This window comes from Hordeum vulgare, chromosome 3H (assembly GCF_904849725.1).
Source record: "Hordeum vulgare subsp. vulgare chromosome 3H, MorexV3_pseudomolecules_assembly, whole genome shotgun sequence".
NCBI classification, from domain to species: Eukaryota; Viridiplantae; Streptophyta; class Magnoliopsida; order Poales; family Poaceae; genus Hordeum; species Hordeum vulgare.
The window spans coordinates 526,936,738-526,954,447 of NC_058520.1; the positions used below are offsets into that span (position 1 = coordinate 526,936,738).

Consider the following 17,710-nt stretch of genomic DNA (forward strand, 5'->3'; position numbering starts at 1 on the left):
AATTTTGTTGAACATAAAAAAGTTAAGGTCGCGGTTGGTTCTTTCATCGGTTATGCTTCAGTTTGATGGAGCGGATATTGTGGGTTACACCCTGATTATAGACCTACTATTTGGGATGATTTGAAACTTTCCATGAGAGACACATTCGTTTCCTCTTATTATACTCGTGGCATGATTAAAAAGTATGCGGCGGTCAGTGTTGCTAGCAGCCGATATGCGTAGACGGGAACCTACACAACTTGTATGTCATGTCGAGGGGGCTAGCCGAGCAACGCGCTACCGCTGCGGCGGGCGATGCAGGAGATGATTACAAATCATAGTCTACCGAATACAAGAGATCGAAAAAAAAAATCTTTAGTGCAACTGATCAACACAACCGGTGAACAAACCCTAGGTACGAGGAGCACGGCCCCCGACGACGATTATGAACACCGACCGCCCCAAGGACGGCGGCTAGGTTCTTAATCAGTTAGGCTGATACGATGTTAGAAGAAAATAAAGATGGATTGGCGTAATGCAGTGGATGTTGTATTGAGCCTATATATATATATATATATATATATATATATATATATATATATATATATATATATATATATATATATATATATATATATATATATATAAGTACAAATTTAAAGGCCAAAAAGCCTTTTCTAGAGTTGAGGTAGGAAACGGATTAAAAATGCTTACCAATATTTCTCTTAACACTTTTTTAGAAAAATCAAATATATCAGAAACTCGCAAGCCACAGAATATGAATTTTAAGAACGTTTGAAAGAAGAAGAAGACAACACTATACAAAAGACAAGATGTTATCTCGAGGATGGCAAAGCTGAGAACCGTATACAAAAGAACTGTTTATTATTTTCCATTCTCTTTTTTACTATTTACATCTCTGTCCTTCTTTAAGAATTCAGAGGAAGAATATATACACACCGACAGAAACGAGTAGGGGGAGGCAAGGCTTCCATGTGCCAAGAAAAACCTCATATTTTGGGGGGCATCATCGAACAGATCAGCTTGCTCTCATGCCCACACACACATCGAGCGATCGACTCTCGCCATCACAATTCGTACTCCAACCCAACCCCAAGCCAAGTGCAAGGGGCAAAAAGAGGCTAGCTTGACTAAATCGAGACGTAACAAACAAAATAATAAATCAACTAATCTACGTGGACCAGCTCCTGAGCAGCGACGGCCTGGCGAACATCTGCTCGAGCGCCACCACCACGGCCATGGCCAGCGACACGCCCACGCCGGGCTGCACCACCAGGCGGAACACGTCCGTGCCGACCACCGCCTTGGGCATGATCTCCGCCACCGTGCGCCGCTCGCCGTCGTACACCACGCAGCTCCGCCGCGCGTAGGACCCCTCCACCTCGTACGATGGTCCGGCGCCGGCGCCCGCGCACGCCGTCACGTGCGCCATCGTCTTGCCGCGGCCGCTCCGCCTGACGGCGTACACGGGCCGCCGCGTCTCCTCGCCGGCGAACACGAGCCACTGCTCGCCCTGGAGGCTGAACCGCTTGCGGCGGACGGTGAAGGCGGGGCGGCCGGCCGCGTCCATGAGGACGACCTCGTCGCCGCTCTCGGAGGCGTAGCTGTCGACGCGGTAGGCCAGGTTGCCCTTGACGTCGAACACCGTGAACCCCTTGCAGTCGAACAGCAGCGACTTGCGCCACACCGTCAGCGTCGTCGGCCCCTCCGCCGCGGAGCTGGCCGGCGCGCACGGCGCCCGGTCGACGGCGCCCGGCGCGGGCGCCATGTTGGGGTGAACCTTCGCCATGTAGAGGTATCGATCAAAGGTCGAAGGAGCTGGAGGCTGGAGAGGGGGTAGCTGGACAGTCGGGCTGGGTGAGCTAATTGAGCTTCGTCGACCTGTTGTTGCGCTGGTTTGGTCTGGGATCAGTGTGCGCGGTAGGCGGTGGTTATATACAAGCCTCGCTCCATGATGGACCGGCCGGAGAAACGGCAAAGGCATGCTGATCTGACGTGCGTAGGGACACGGGTGACATGGGCTGCTGCTTAACGACCTCTTCCTGTACTAATTAATAAGCACTGTGCTGTTTTGTTTCTTTTGTCATCCATCGTCGATTGCTTGGAACAAAAATCTATTAACACATGGCTTTACGCAAGACCGAACTTATTACCCTCAACAACTTGAGAATGCCGGCGTGTAGTAAATAAATAAATTAATTAAGAGGATTTGTCTTCCAAAAGTGTTCCTATGCCTGACAGGTTGCCCGTAACCATGAAATTAAATGTGAACAACTCGTCCTCATTTCTTTCAAACTAGGGGCGCGACTTTTACAGAACTGATTAAATTGTCCGAGCTAACGTGGCAGTTTTCACTTGGACACCAGCGGGAGAAGTGGAGTAGTAGTAAGGCTGGTTGTAATGGGTAGTATCATATAGTAGTATCATGCATATGATATTAGTGTATAATACCACATCCGTAATGCATAGTATCATATGTTAGTATCATAGGATAGATCATTTATTGATGTGCAAGACACATAGTAACACATCATTTAATATGATACGTATCATAATATGATACCCAACCCTCTCTTTTCTTACTTAATTATATGCAACCTCATCAAAATTACTTAGTTTGCATGTATGATAGTATCTATGATACTCATATTACGGGCAGCCTAATGCTTTTCTTCCATCATAGCAACGCCGGATTTAGCTCGCACGCCGCACCCGGCAGACTAGGTAATCTATCCATGTAGCTCCATCACGGTAACTGCATGCTTTTCTAGGTAATCTATCCATGTAGCCCGCGAGCGATTACGCGCGAAACGTTGACGCGTTACCCGTCGACATAAAACTATTCAGAGTTCACTAATGGAGTAGCATACCACCACGAACGCAGGGCCCGGACCCGACACGCGGCAGGACGCCAGGCCTTGGGTGTGCTACCACTCTACCCCTAGTGCGTGCGTACGTCTCGGACAGCGATCGCTCGGTCGAGGTCATCCGGATTCCGAACGGGCGGCAAAAAACCAATCCCATGCCGATAACATTCCACCACCGCCGCAGTCGCTGGCGACGACGACACGGCGATCGCCCCGTTAATCAACGGGGGCGGCCAATGAACGCGGTTAACGAAGCACCCGCGCGTGCCGCTGATGTTATCTTGCAGTAGTTACTTAGTGACTGCTGATGTTATCTTGCAGTAGTTAATTAGTGACTTAGCTTTAGCTGGTCACGATCGGGTCGACCGCGACGAGGTTGATGGCGGGCAATTCTTCATTTGGTAACATTCGAGGCGTGGTTGGTCATTGCGGCCGAGGAGCTTGTGGCTGGCCCGGAGCCATCTGTGAGCTGCTGATTGGCCGCCTAGCTCGGTGTCAAAACTAGCTAGCTAGTATAATCCATTTTAGATGACCAGGGGCAGCTGTACTGTACGTACGTATAAAGATTGTGGCTGGCCCGGAGTATAATTTAACAACTCTTTAAGATATTTAACATTAGGGTGCGTACCATGCTGGTGCAACAAGTGGAGTTGAGGCATTGGCTCCGGGGGTTCCATCGATAGGCTGGTAAAGTAGTAGTTATGCATAGTTTTTTTTTTTTTTTTTTTTTTTTTTTTTTGCATCGAATAGTTATGCATAGTTTAACCAGTCATTAGATAATTGTCTTTGGAGTACGTACGTAGTACCATACGCACACAATATGCTGAGTGCTAGCTACACATGGAGTAGAGGGATTGGCTCTGCGGATGAGAGCTAGTAGTATTGTTTGCCGTTTTTTTTAGAAATTTAATTACGTGAGCCGTTGGTCAAATGATCATGTGGTGCGCAATTAAACAAGATTACCATGATTTTAATCTTCAACCAACAATATACACGATCCTCCTCTACACGTGGCATATAATATACGTACAATCTTAGACTATACGGCTGTTATGCGTCATCGTTATAAACAACTTTAAAATCTTCAAAGAACATCCAAACGGTCACAATATACAAATGTCAACTAAGGAGAACAATATTTAGGTATAGAACCAATTAGTAACCTACGACATACGACAGCTCGAAAGAGAAACCACCGTGTACGACGCGCTCAACGTTTGTATGTTCCATGACGGATATTTGAAGTTATATTGTTCAATGTAACATTTAAGTCCACAGGACAATCAAAGTACAAGTTATTTGCACTTGAGACATGCCAAGTAATTAGATATTTTGTTTGGGGTGATTAATAAAAATTACAATATGATACATCAATTGTTTGTCTTAAAAACAATACATGATTGTCTAGTAAGCCCTGGCGACGATTCATAAAGATCTTTATCTATTTATGTTCATTTTATACACTATTTGTCATTGAGTAACGGATGTGATGATCCAGACCTACATTAATAATAGTTCCAATGTTTAGCACTAATTGTGATCTGATTACATCTATGGGACTTATACAGGAATCCATGATCGTGTTAATTAGCAGTGGGTAAGAACTTTGATAAAAATAATTATAATCTAATTACTTGTTTGTCCTACAAGCAAAACCTGATTTTGAAGAAGACAAATGCTCTAATTTTTGTATTCAACCGAGAGTTTTATTCCATAGTTCCATAGTCAGTTATATCATATTTGTCAGTTCTTCAAATGCTCTATGATTAATCTTATACATAGTTTTCTAGCATTTTCTTCACACGGTTTAAAAAATAAAATGTAGTCTTCACACCACATAGCAATGAAAACAATTGTCCCAAGCCAAAAAGTTATCTAAAATAGTACAAAGCACAATGAAATTAACCAAAATTGTAAGTTCTTTCATTTTGGGAGAGTGGAATGTACAATAAAATAAACACAAACGTGAAACAATGAACATAAAGTGTGTAAGTTTTTTTGTAGATCAACGCCTTCACACTCATCACCTTATTTCGGTTTCTAGCTCCTCCTACTATCAGATATTTAGCGACTTTTTGACTCATAAAGGCAACATGTCGTTTGTCTTTTTTGTTTAGCACCGTGTAGTCATATGTCATAGAGGCAACATGCCGTTTATGTTATTTGTTTACCACTGAGATGAGCCAGTTCGTGTCCAGACCTATGATCGATCGTCCTCAATCCAAGTTAGATACACATTTGCATTCGGCCGATTCAACGAATTTACCCCTGTTCTCACGCATACACCTGTGTAGTCAGTACAATGTAAACTCAAAAATATCACCACAACCCGAGAAACAAAAGCAAATCATTCAACTATGATATTGCAACTCACAACCTATATAGGTACCATGCATTTATGACATGAGTTGCTTTTACTGTGTCCCGGGTTGGATACAAATTTAAATCGTGTGGCATTCTAAATATATATGGTGTATCTATGTGCTCATTTGTTTCCAGATGTTGGAAACCTTTAATGCAAGTCTTTTAACTCAGGTGCATCGAATGCATCACAAAAGCGGTTGGTTTGGTCTGTTAGAGCATCTACAATCAAACCCCTCATATCCGTTTCAAACGTCCGGACACGATGTCCGGTCAATCACCGGTCACAAAAACGCGACCCAATCGGACCCCTCTTACCTGTCTCAAACGCCCGTATTGACCGGCATCCCTCATATCCATCTCAAATATGATGATGGTATGAGGGCTCGCGGACGCGTGCGGGCATGCCTGGTCAGTCCGTCACGTAGGACGTGACACCGTCTCGAACCATATTTTTTCTTATTCACTGTTTTTTTTCTCTTTCTTCTTTTCGAGCAATCACGTGCAAGCGACCGCCACGTAGGAGTAGATATATTTTATGTAGTACATAGGTTTCATATCATGCATGCTTTTATATGGATCGGAGGATCCTAATATGAGATGTTCGGTTGTAGAATCAATTATTTGAGGCGTGAGTGTCCGTGGACGTTTGAGGAGACGGATTTGCAAGGTCCTGCTGTAGATGCTCTTATTACGTATTCAGTCATTTAAATTTCAAAAATTCTTTCATACCATGAAAAATAATAATCCAAATGGGTCGAGACCCAAAAGAAATTGTGTCAGGAGCAGTCCTCCTACATTCAGGTGCTACAGTTCAAGTTCTTTGTCTGCTTATGTCAAAGGAGTAGTTATCTGTTAGATGATCCTGCTCCAAATGTTAGCTTACAAACGACTCGTTCCTCATCTTTGTTTGGTGGGACACATGAGTGCTTTGACGTGAGAGTTTGCAACAGTACGTACGCTAGCTTATCGGTGAGCCATGGACGACGTACCAAACGGGCGAGAGCAAGCAATGATCCGTTGGTTGGGCAGATGCTCCACCATTAAGATTGGGGACAGTGTTGGACTATTGGTGGAGACCGCTGCCCATGGCTAGCACAATCATTTTGTCCATAATCTCCGCCCTAATTATCAATCAAATTTATGAAGAGGGTGCCGTATGACTAAGGGTGTGTGTTGGAAGGGCCCAATCAACTGAACTGCTATACATCGTGCATTTCAAATCAAGGTCGCTGGCGCTGCCAACGAATTAGGTTGGGCATCCAAGCTACATGCAGCACCATCAATTAGCATATCTCTCTTCAGCGCAATACTTAGTATTTAGAATTTCTCTCCTCTCAATAAAATGTTGTTGCCTTAACAAGGATCTTGCCGGTCCAGCTCGGCGAACCTTTTAGTAGCAATTTTGTAGTGTTTCGAAACCGATGTTTGCTCTAACCGGAGGATTGTGCAGACGATTAGCTCCATTTAAGTAGGCGTACTTACCCACTAATCCCGTTTTCAAGGAGAAAGACAAGGACTAAAAGGCTGTCATGATTTGGGAAATATGTTACAAAACCAGCCCTTGCTCGCCATTATCGATACCGGTTAGACCCTTTGCTCGACAAGGCCATCACTGGCAACGCTACCTTTCAATCTTTGTGTTTTTATAAAGATGCTGAAAAGATGTCTTTGTAGTTTACAAACTATAAACAGCTAGCACTTTCGGATGCATGATTCATGTGCACTGTGCACGCATCGCCCCACTAAGCTTTTGCTCGATGCTAATGCATGTATCTGTTGCTAGATCTTGCAACATCTCCCATAAATAAAATCCAGCGGATAACACCCCCCATGCTGATAACATGCATGGTTTAACGTGGAGTTTAGTCAGGAGCGAAACCTGGAATAAAAGCATCACACATACTACTCGATAACCGATGCTAAGAAGTAAGTCTACATCGATCGATGTCGCCAAATAGAAATCATGTACTACGGAGTAATAATAAATCTGCACTCATGGATATTTCCCTCTGCTCTCTGTCGCGGCCTGCCCGTTGTCACCGTCAGTGTGCCAGTCATTTGATCAGGCGACTGTTGCTTATTTCGTCGCGGTATATATACGGCGCAAGTGCAAGACAAAAAAGACACATGACCAGGTGAACTGAAGTTGGTCACGTACGGCATAGCCGCAAAGAGCACCGAACGATGGTTCTCGTCTACAGCTAGCTTGCCGGCACAGGCGGTCCATGTTCACGACATAATGATGGTCCAAACACCACAACTTCCGTCAGTCTCAGGGCACCAAAGTCTAGAGCGGTACGTACCAATCCCGCTATAGAAACATCAAACATGGGGGCGGCCCAGGGAGACAATCAGACAAGGTGATTAATGCCCACAACCTAACTGCGCGATCACAACTAAGCAGCCACCATCATGGTGTCTCCCCCTGTCTCCAAATATATCGGCGTCGCTAGTTTAATCAGGCAGGTGGCCACCTACCTACTCATAGATAATCTCCTGCCCTCGTCACTAATTATCACCGTAGCTAGCCATAGCCATGCATGCACGCAGCGCGGCTTGACCCCAGCGGCACGATGGACCTGTCCGCGCGCGCGCCCGACACCGTCGCTCTCCGACAGATCGTCCCACCCCACACCGGCCGCTCGATCTCGCCCCGAATCTCCCAAATGCATGAGCGGTTTACCTGACGACCGGTCGAGCGGCGCAGCCACGCATCGCGCCACGTCGCCCGGTTCCCCGGCGATCGCGGCCGATGCATGCTGCCGTCGCGCGCTAGCTAGAGAGGCTTGGCGCTTGCATGCATGGGTCGCTGTGGGGTGCACTGTGGTGGTGGCGGGGGAGGATACGGGTAGAGTACTGTGGGGTGCACTGTGGTGGTGGCGGGCCTCGTCCTCGGTGGCGCGACGCTCGTCACAGGGTCGGCGTTGGCGTTGGCCCCATGGCGCGGCGATCGGTCGAGGGATGAGGCCGAGGGATATGGAGGGGCGGCAGCTTGCCTTGCTTTGGCGAGACGTTGGAAAAGGGCACGGGATCCATGCGGGCGGAACAGGCCATGTGGAGTCAGGGATAAACAATGATAGTTTCGTATTAGTGGCGCCGGATAGATGGATGGGGCTGTCAGATGGAAGCGTTCATACTCTCCGCAGAGAGCCGCGTGGGTATATATCGATCGAGAGGCAGGAAAAGCCCCTGCCGTGGCGTACAAGAAAATCCTAAGGGGATAGTTAGGATATGGGTTTGGTAGAGATAGAGATAGATACACGGGAAGAAGATAAGTAGTTGAGGTTACAAACAATATATCTCTAAGTCTAACATCCTTCCTTAATCTCAACTATCCTACATTAAGATTCTTCTTGAATTCCTCAAATGGCTTGACTGGCAAGGCTTTAGTGAATCTATCTGCAACTTGATCTCTGGAAAGAATGCAGCGTATGTCTAACTTCTTTTCTGCAACCCTTTCTCTAACAAAATAAAAGTCAATTTCTATATGCTTTGTTCTGCCATGAAATACTGGATTTGCAGAGAGATATGTGGCTCCTAGATTGTCACACCACAAACATGACACATGATGCTGTTTAACTCCCAATTCATTTAGCAATGATTCAAGCCAAATGATTTCAGTAGTTGTATTAGCCAATGATTTATATTCAGCTTTAGTACTTGACCTGGATACTGTGGTTTGTTTCCTAGCACTCCGAGAGATGAGGTTAGAACCAAAGAATACTGCAAATCCTCCAGTTGACCTTCTATCATCACTGCATCCTGTCCAGTCAGCATCAGAGAAGACACTAACAAGAGTGGAATTGGAATGTTTAACTTGGAGACCTAAGCTCACAGAATGCTTTATGTCCCGTACAATTCTTTTAATAGTTGACCAATGTACACTAATAGGTGCATGAAGATACTGACAAACCTTGTTAACAACAAAGGAAATATCAGGTCTTGTTAGTGTCAAGTACTGTAGGGCTCCTACTGCACTCCTGTATTTTGTGATCTCTTCTTCTTTCAGTGGCTCACCTTCAAATGCTGAGAGTTTCTCTGAAGAGGATAATGGTGTGGGTGAAGGCTTACAGTCTTTCATCCCCATACGAGCTAGATGTTCAGTGGCATATTTTCTTGATTCAATACTATGCCATCTTGAATCTTCTTTACCTCAATGCCCAAGAAGAAGTGTAGATCACCAAGATCCTTTAATGCAAATTCCGAGCTTAAATCATGCAAAAGGGCATTTGTGGCACTTTGTGAAGAGCTTGCAACTATGATGTCATCAACATATACTAATACAAATATAGTTGTGTTTGCCTTGTTATAAATGAACAAAGAGGTGTCAGCTTTGGATGCAACAAAGCCTAGGCGTTTCAACTAAGAGCTTAACCTTGAGTACCATGCCCTTGGTGCTTGTTTCAAGCCATAGAGCGCTTTATCAAGCTTGCATACATAATGAGGTACCTTCTTGTCAACATACCTAGGTGGTTGTCTTACGTAAACCTCCTCTTCTAGAAGACCACGCAAAACGCGTTCTGAACATCTAGCTGTCTCAAACTCCATCCCCTGGACACATATATAGCTAACACAAGTCTAATAGTTGCAGCTTTAACAACGGGACTGAAAGTATCCTCATAGTCCAAACCATACCGTTGCTTGAAGCCTTTTGCAACCAAGCAAGCTTTATACCTGTCAATGGATCCATCTCCTTTTCTTTTGATTCTGTAAACCCACTCACAATCAATAATATTTTTACCTCTCTTTTCTGGTACAAGATGCCAAGTCTTGTTTCTCATGAGCGCTGAATATTCTTCATCCGTTGCATTTTTCCATTTTGGATCTCCTAGTGCATCCTCCAATTTTGTTAGTTCTCCTACGATACATAACATGCCATATGGAATAGTACCATCAGTTCGGACTTTTGGATTTTTTTATACCTTTCTGCGACCGAGTCATGACACGTGAAGTTGTAACTGGTTGAGGTTGACTTCGTCGTGTGCGCGCTGGTTGTGCCACAGGAGATGGTGCAGGAAGCTCGGGCACAGAAGATCCAGAAAGATTCTCAGATTCGCTTTCCACGGCAGATCCATAACTTAGCTGTGTGGCCTGAGGTGTGTGTGATTCATCAGAGAGGATGGCCGCAGAAGATCCGCCGCTGGTGGTCGCACGTGCGCACGCACGGGACAGGGATCCCGACGCGGGCCCCTCCGTATCTGCTGCCGCTGCCGGCCCGCGCGTGGAACGCGGTGCGGGACGCGGATTCCCGTCTGGATGTGGTGACGTGGCAGCGGCCGACTGGCGCAGTGCGAGGACGCTGCCTGGTGCGCGGTTCGGCGCGGTGGTCAGATGCACATGAGTTTCAGGTGACTCGGATCCGCCTCGTGCTCCGCGCCAGCTTCGTCCTCTTCTGCTGCATGAAATATAGGCTCATTTCCTCCAAAGTTTGGATCATTTTCTGCACCACTTGCTGTTGTAGGATCCTGCACACATGGAGACATATTCCTGCTAGTAGGATCATCAGTTGGATTAGTACAATTGTCGCCCCCATGATTAGAAGTTTGGAGATGTGGTGGAAGAAGAAGGATTGCTTGTTTGAGAAGTGCTCCGGCATTGGGATGAAGGGTTTCAAAAGGAAATATTGACTCATCAAAAACTACATCACGAGAGATATAAACCCTGCCAGTGGAAACATCTAGGCATTTGACTCCTTTATGAATAGGACTATATCCAAGAAACACACATTTCTTTGAACGAAAAGCAAGTTTGCGTGTATTGCAGGGCCGAAGGTTGGGCCAACAGGCACAACCAAATACACGCAGTGACTTATAGTCAGGAGAAATGCCAAAGAGGCGAGTGATGGGAGTTTCAAAATTGATGACTTTGCTAGGTAGCAAATTGATGAGGTAGGTGGCAGTTAAGAAGGCTTCATCCCAGAATTTTAGTGGCATGGATGAATTTCCTAGTAGAGCTAGCCCTACTTCAACAACATGGCGATGCTTCCTTTCAGCGGAGCCATTCTGTTGATGTGCATGGGGACATGCAACATGATGTGAAATACCAAGTTCTTGAAAAAAGAGATTGAGTTTTCTGTATTCACCTCCCCAATCTGTTTGCATGGCAATGATTTTGGTGTTTAATTTGCGCTCAACAAGATTTTGGAAGTTCTTAAAAACTTGAAATACTTCGGATCTTTTCTTGAGGAGATAGATCCATGTAAATTTGCTAAAGTCGTCAATGAAACTGACATAATATGAGCGTCTGCCAATAGAGGTGGGGGCTGGACCCCACACATCTGAAAATACAAGTTGCAGAGGTGCAGTGGAAATACTGGTAGATATGGGGTATGGCAACTGATGACTTTTAGCTTGTTGACATGGATCGCAAACAGAATCAATACTAGACTCGTGAGAGTATGGAAGCTTATTCTTGCTAAGAACAAATTTAACAATAACTCACGAAGGATGACCTAGTCTACTGTGCCACTTTGATGAGGAAGGCTTGACAGCAACAAAGCCCTGCTTATTGGATGATGTTGATGAGGATATGAGCGGGTAGAGACCTCCCACGCATTTGCCCCTAAGAAGTATTCTCCTCGTGTCCAAGTCCTTTACCAAAAAGAAATATGGATAGAATTCAATGAAAACACGATTATCAAGGGTAAATCTATGAACAGAAAGGAGATTCTTTGATGTTGTGGGCACATATAGAACTTTTTTAAGATGTAGATTTTTCATGGGGGTTTTAACAATTGAACTACCAACCTGAGTAATTTCCATACCAGAACCACTTGCAGTGTGTACTTGGTCATGTCCACGATATTTGTCTCTGACCGTCAGCTTGTCAAGCTCCCCTGTAATATGGTTAGTGGCACCGGAGTCGGCATACCAATTTGTGTCGACGCCGTAGTAGTCGGTGACGACGTTTGCCTCCTTTTCTTCATACTCATCTTCCTCATAGCGATCCCAACACTCACCGGCACCCCCGCGGTGATGTTTGAGACATATTTGGCACTCGGGGTAATCCCGGTGCGGTGGGCGTTGCTGTTGTTGTTGTTGGGGACGACCACCTCTCCTGTTGCCGCCGTTTGGAGAAGAGGAGGAGGGTGAGTGTCTCCCTCGATCGCGGCCTCTGCTGCCGCGCCCGCGTCCTCTTCCACGGGATTGGCCACGCCCCCTGTACACCATGTGTTGCAGACGTGTTGTAGCCAGCTTCTGGTCGTCGCCTAGCATCTCCACCCGCTGATCAAAGGCGGAGATCTGGGCAAAGAGTTCGTCGATGATGATGGAGGCTTTGACGGCGCCAATCGCTGCCACGGCCGGATTGTAGTCCCGATCAAGACCAGCAAGGACATAGTGCACCATCTCTGGATCAGAGACGGGCCGGCCTGCTGCAGCAAGTTCATCCCCCAAAATTTTCATCCGGGCGATGTAGGAGGTGCTCGACATGGAGCCTTTCTTGGTGATGGTGATAGCAATTCTCAAATTCGTGATTCAAGACTGGGACTGCGAAGCAAACATAGTGGTGATAGCAGTCCATAGATCAAAGGTGTTTTCTTTACTCACAACTTGGGCGAGGATTTCCTTTGACAGAGAGTTGAGGAGATGGCTGAGGACTTGTTGATCTCTGGACAGCCATGGCGCATAAAGGGGATTAGGCACCATGACCGTCGTCTTGTCCGCCTGCTGCTGCTCCACTGTCTTCGTGGGCGCTGCATCGGTTCCATCCAGGAGGCCGGTGACCTGCGCTCCTCGCAGGCCCGGCATCACTTGGGCCTTTCATAGGAGAAATTTCCCCTTGGTAAGCTTCTCGGCAGGCGGCGCTCCAAGGTTGAGGGCGACGGGAGCCGAGGAAGACATGGCGATCTGGTTTTGGTGATCGATGGAATTTGTTTCTAGCTAGATAGATGGGAAGAGGATGGCTCTGTATACCATGTCAGATGGAAGCGTTCCTACTCTCCGTAGAGAGCCGCGTGGGTATATATTGATCGAGAGGCAGGAAGAGCCCCTGCCGTGGCGTACAAAGAAATCCTAAGGGAATCGTTAGGATATGGGTTTGGTAGAGATAGAGATACATACAAGGGAAGGAGATAAGTAGTTGAGATTACAAACAATATATCTCTAAGTCTAACAAGGGCGACGCGTATCTGCTTTGGGGATCGGTATATGAGTAAATTGCATGAACAGATTTGCTATTTCACATACTTATCTCACATTTAAATTATACACCACAAGATTAAAGGTTATGCGATTCGTGCAACAATGCTTTTTTTTTGGCTGTGGACGTGCCTCGTGCGCTAGTGTCGTTCGTCAGGTTGTTTTTTTGTTTGTTTTCTTGCGAATGAGGTTGATTTTCTGGTTGGTCGTGACGTTCTGCCATTAAAAAAACTGCTAGTGCGGATTTTCCTTTTCTTTGAAACATTTTTTCTAAAAAGTCAATTACATCGGTGGTGTCAGAACTTAACGCAAGCAGTCACTTTGATAATAGAACTTGTGGCATACATTAAACTGATGCAACAAGTTAGTTCGAGCATTCACATACGCTCCTAATAACGTTTGATACCAAAACAACGATGACTTGGTGGGACGACGTGGCGTGGACCCCATGCTGTCAGCGACTAGAAGGCGGAAACGAACGCACGTGGTCTGTTATTTCACGAAAACTCCCTTCAATATTTTTGTAAAACATATGTAATAAAATAATGTTCAAATATTCATGTGTTAAAAATATTGTATTTTTTTGTTGGGATAAATAATATACATAAAGATGATGATTAGTAAATAAAAACGTTTAAATATACACACATCCATTATATAAAATGTTTAATAAATTTCATATGAAAATATCTAAAATTTAAATTAAAAATAAGTTTTATTGTACAAAAGTTGAACTATATTGTGTGTATAATTATATTTTGTAATTATAGAAACATTTCTATTTGTATTCATATAATTGTATTGTACAAACATTTTTGTTTTACATTTTAAATTCAGAATATTCATATTATATTGTTTTAAATTCTGAATATTCATATTGTACTCGATTATTTTAAATTAAGTTACATTGTTTTTATGTATATAATATTTGCACGTCACTAATATTGAAACATTATTTATTTATTGAGATTTAAATACCCATTAAAAAATTCTAAAAGATACGAGCACGTGGAAATGGCTGCACTGACCGCAGGCCATTTCAACTCCAAGAACACTCCAAAAACGTCTTCATTCTCTCCCTAATAATAAAGCACCGATGGCTTTTGTCCTCCGTCGTGGTGTTTTTGTAAAAAAGTCCCTCCGTTCTCGAGGATTCAACCCACAATCCCTGATTAAGTGGATATGTGAAAAAACGTTTTAGATTTGCAAGAAAGCCCCTGCATCTATAAAATTTCCACTCGCGATCCTTTGTTTGATGTGATCCTCTTTCCAGCCGCGTCGGAGCAGGAGAAGGTGAGGGGTGGCGCCCTTGTCGGCGGACTGGAGGAGATCCTCGCCGACGGAGATGCCCTGCTCCGCCATCGTCGTGTTCTTTTTCCCGTCCCCACCCGCCCCCAAATCCTCATCCCCACCATCCTTCACCCTCGAGGGCTGCAGATCCAGCGGCGGGGCTCTCGATCCAATTGGGAGCAAGACAACGACGGCGAGCACAGGAAGGGCACGGGCGCCCCGGACCCCACCTTCTTCGACAACACCGTCGCTGACAACGAAAGTACGGCTGGGACCCCGATGCCAAGGTCTGGGTCTGGCCGCTCGACGCTGAGGTCGTGCTCATCGGCGCCGTGCAACACTACGAGTCTCACGCCCTCGTCATTTTTAAATGGGAAAAAGCAAAAATATAGTAGACGGATAAGGCGTGGAGTTGCCGCCGTGACGGAAGAACAGAAAAGTTGTGGCTCGGAATGGGGTTCTCCTCCTGATGCGTAGGCTCGGGAAGGTGGATTTCCGATAGGGCGATGGCAGAGTAGTAAATGAGGGGATGGAACCAAGGCCGGCGGCTTGCTCAACGGCGGAGATGGGCGCCGAAGAATACACCACGGGCGCGTGCTGGAATGGAGTTCCTGATGTAATCAATTAGGAGGTAATCTCCCGTGCTCCTTGCTGCCTAATTTGTGATTGTGAATTTGCAAGGGGGTTGTGTCTTGATGGCGGATTTTGCCGATGCAGGACCGTCGTGATAGAAGAGAGGAAAAAGAACGAGGTTCCAATTAAGCCGCTGCGCTACCCCTCGGTGGCCTCGGTTGCTGATGAGGTGCCCCCATGGCCACAGCTAGCACGGATGTGCATATTTGTGTAACAGTGGGGGAGGTAGATGCTCAACTGCAAGCATCCGAGCAATCCATTGTTCAGATTGACCCCAAAACTCCACGATGGACGCGAAGGTAATCGCTTGGCTCTCGGTGCTTTTGGTTTCAAAGTTTTTGTGTGAATTAGGGCGGAATGCAACTTCAAATATTAGATTGCAGAGATGGTAATCACTTTTGCCATGACTGCATTTGCAGAATTAGCCCCCCGCATTTTTTTTGCAGAATTAATAATAGACACCTCGTGGAAAAGTAAAGTGCGTATACATATAATCTGAGACTGGTGTGGTTCTTTCAATCCTGCCTTGTTACTGCTGAGACACAAGATGCAGCATGTTATGCAGAGAGTATTCATATTGGTAGAGCGCAAAGTATCCACCGAGGTGCAACTAGCTGGTGCTTACAAAAGGATTGCAGTGTTGCTTTATTTTTGGCATATTGAATTCTAATATGAGCGAATAAAGGTTAGGTACAGAAAGAAATAATAAGTAAAAAAATAAACAGATAATTGTTGATCAGAGCATGCATCCGTATGGATTTAGGATTACGAGATTCATAAAATGTTGACTGCAGCAGAAGATATGACATATAAAAAAAAGCCGAACCATTGCAAATAGGGAAATAGAAGATGATTATGTGTGTGTGGCTAGCATGAGTGACACGATAAGCTCCCGAGATCCCCGTGTCACAACAGAGTGAAGGTTGAGAAGAAATGCTAGACAAACACCATGACAGTCTGATACAGAGCACTAGAGTTCCAACAGCAATGGAAACAACTAATTCACTATTTGCTTCATCAGTGAAAGGACGTGGATGTCGCCTAGAGGGGGGGGGGGTGAATAGGTGCTTTAACATAATTACGGTTTAGGCTTGAACAAATGAGGAATAAAACTAACGTTTAATTTGTCAAGCACAAAACCTACAACAACTAGGCTCACCTATGTGCACCAACAACTTATACTAAGCAAGATAAACAACTAAGTGATAGCAAGATATATGACAATAAACAATATGGCTATCACAAAGTAAAGTGCATAAATAAAGGGTGCGGGTAAGAGATAACCGAGGCATGCGGAGACGATGATGTATCCCGAAGTTCACACCCTTGCGGATGCTAATCTCCGTTGGAGCGGTGTGGAGGCACAATGCTCCCCAAGATGCCACTAAGGCCACCGTAATCTCCTCACGCTCTCGCACAATGCAAGATGCCGTGATTCCACTAAGGGACCCTTGAGCGCGGTCACCGAACCCGTACAAATGGCAAACCTTGGGGGCGGTCACCGATACCCGTACAAATTGCTCGGGGCAATCTCCACAAGCTAATTGGAGACCCCGACGCTTGCTCGGAGCTTTACACCACAATGATTGAGCTCCGAGACACCACCAAGCTTCTAGGATGCCAAAGCATCCACGAAGAACAATATCTAGGATACTAAGTACCAAAGGTAATAAGCTTCTCAAACTTCACTTCCACGTATCACCGTGGATAACTCAAACCGATGCAACTAATGCAATGGCAAGGGCACACGGAGTGCCCAAGTCCTTCTCTCCCAAATCCCACCAAAGCAACTAATGCTAGGGAGGAAAATGAGAGGAAGAACGAAGAAGAACACGAAGAACTCCAAGATCTAGACCCAAGGGGTTCCCCTCACTTAGAAGAGAAAGTGATTGGTGGAAATATGGATCTAGATCTCCTCTCTCTTTTCCCTTAAGAACTAGCAAGAATCATTGGAGGGATTGAGAGTTAGCAAGCTTGAAGAAGGTCAACAATGGGGGAAGAACACGAGCTAAAGAGATAAGGTTCAATGGGGAAGAAGACCCCCTTTTATAGGTGGGGAAAAATTCAACCGTTATGCTTCACAGCCCGCACAGAGCGGTACTACCGCTCATGGGAGTGGTACTACCGCTCGGTAGGTTCACCAGGCCAAAAAGGATGCCAAAAAACAGCCCGACGGAGCGGTACTAACGCCCGTGGAGCGGTAGTAAAAAATTACTACCGCTCCGGGGCGGTACTACCGCTCCGGGGGCGGTACTACCGCTACAGGAGCGGTACTACCACTCGCACCAGGAGCGGTACTACGCTGGATACTGAAACTGCTCTAACTTCCGCATACGGACTCCGAATTCAAGGAAACCAAATTTGTTGGAAAGCTAACGACATGGGCTAACACAATCTTGATAGAAAGATCAATAAGAA

General features: G+C 45.6%; 1 pseudogene; it reads right to left on the reverse strand.

Moving 5' to 3' along the window:
• Positions 1–847: 847 nt before the first annotated feature.
• Positions 848–2,021, reverse strand: LOC123440417 (annotated as a pseudogene).
• Positions 2,022–17,710: the final 15,689 nt, after the last annotated feature.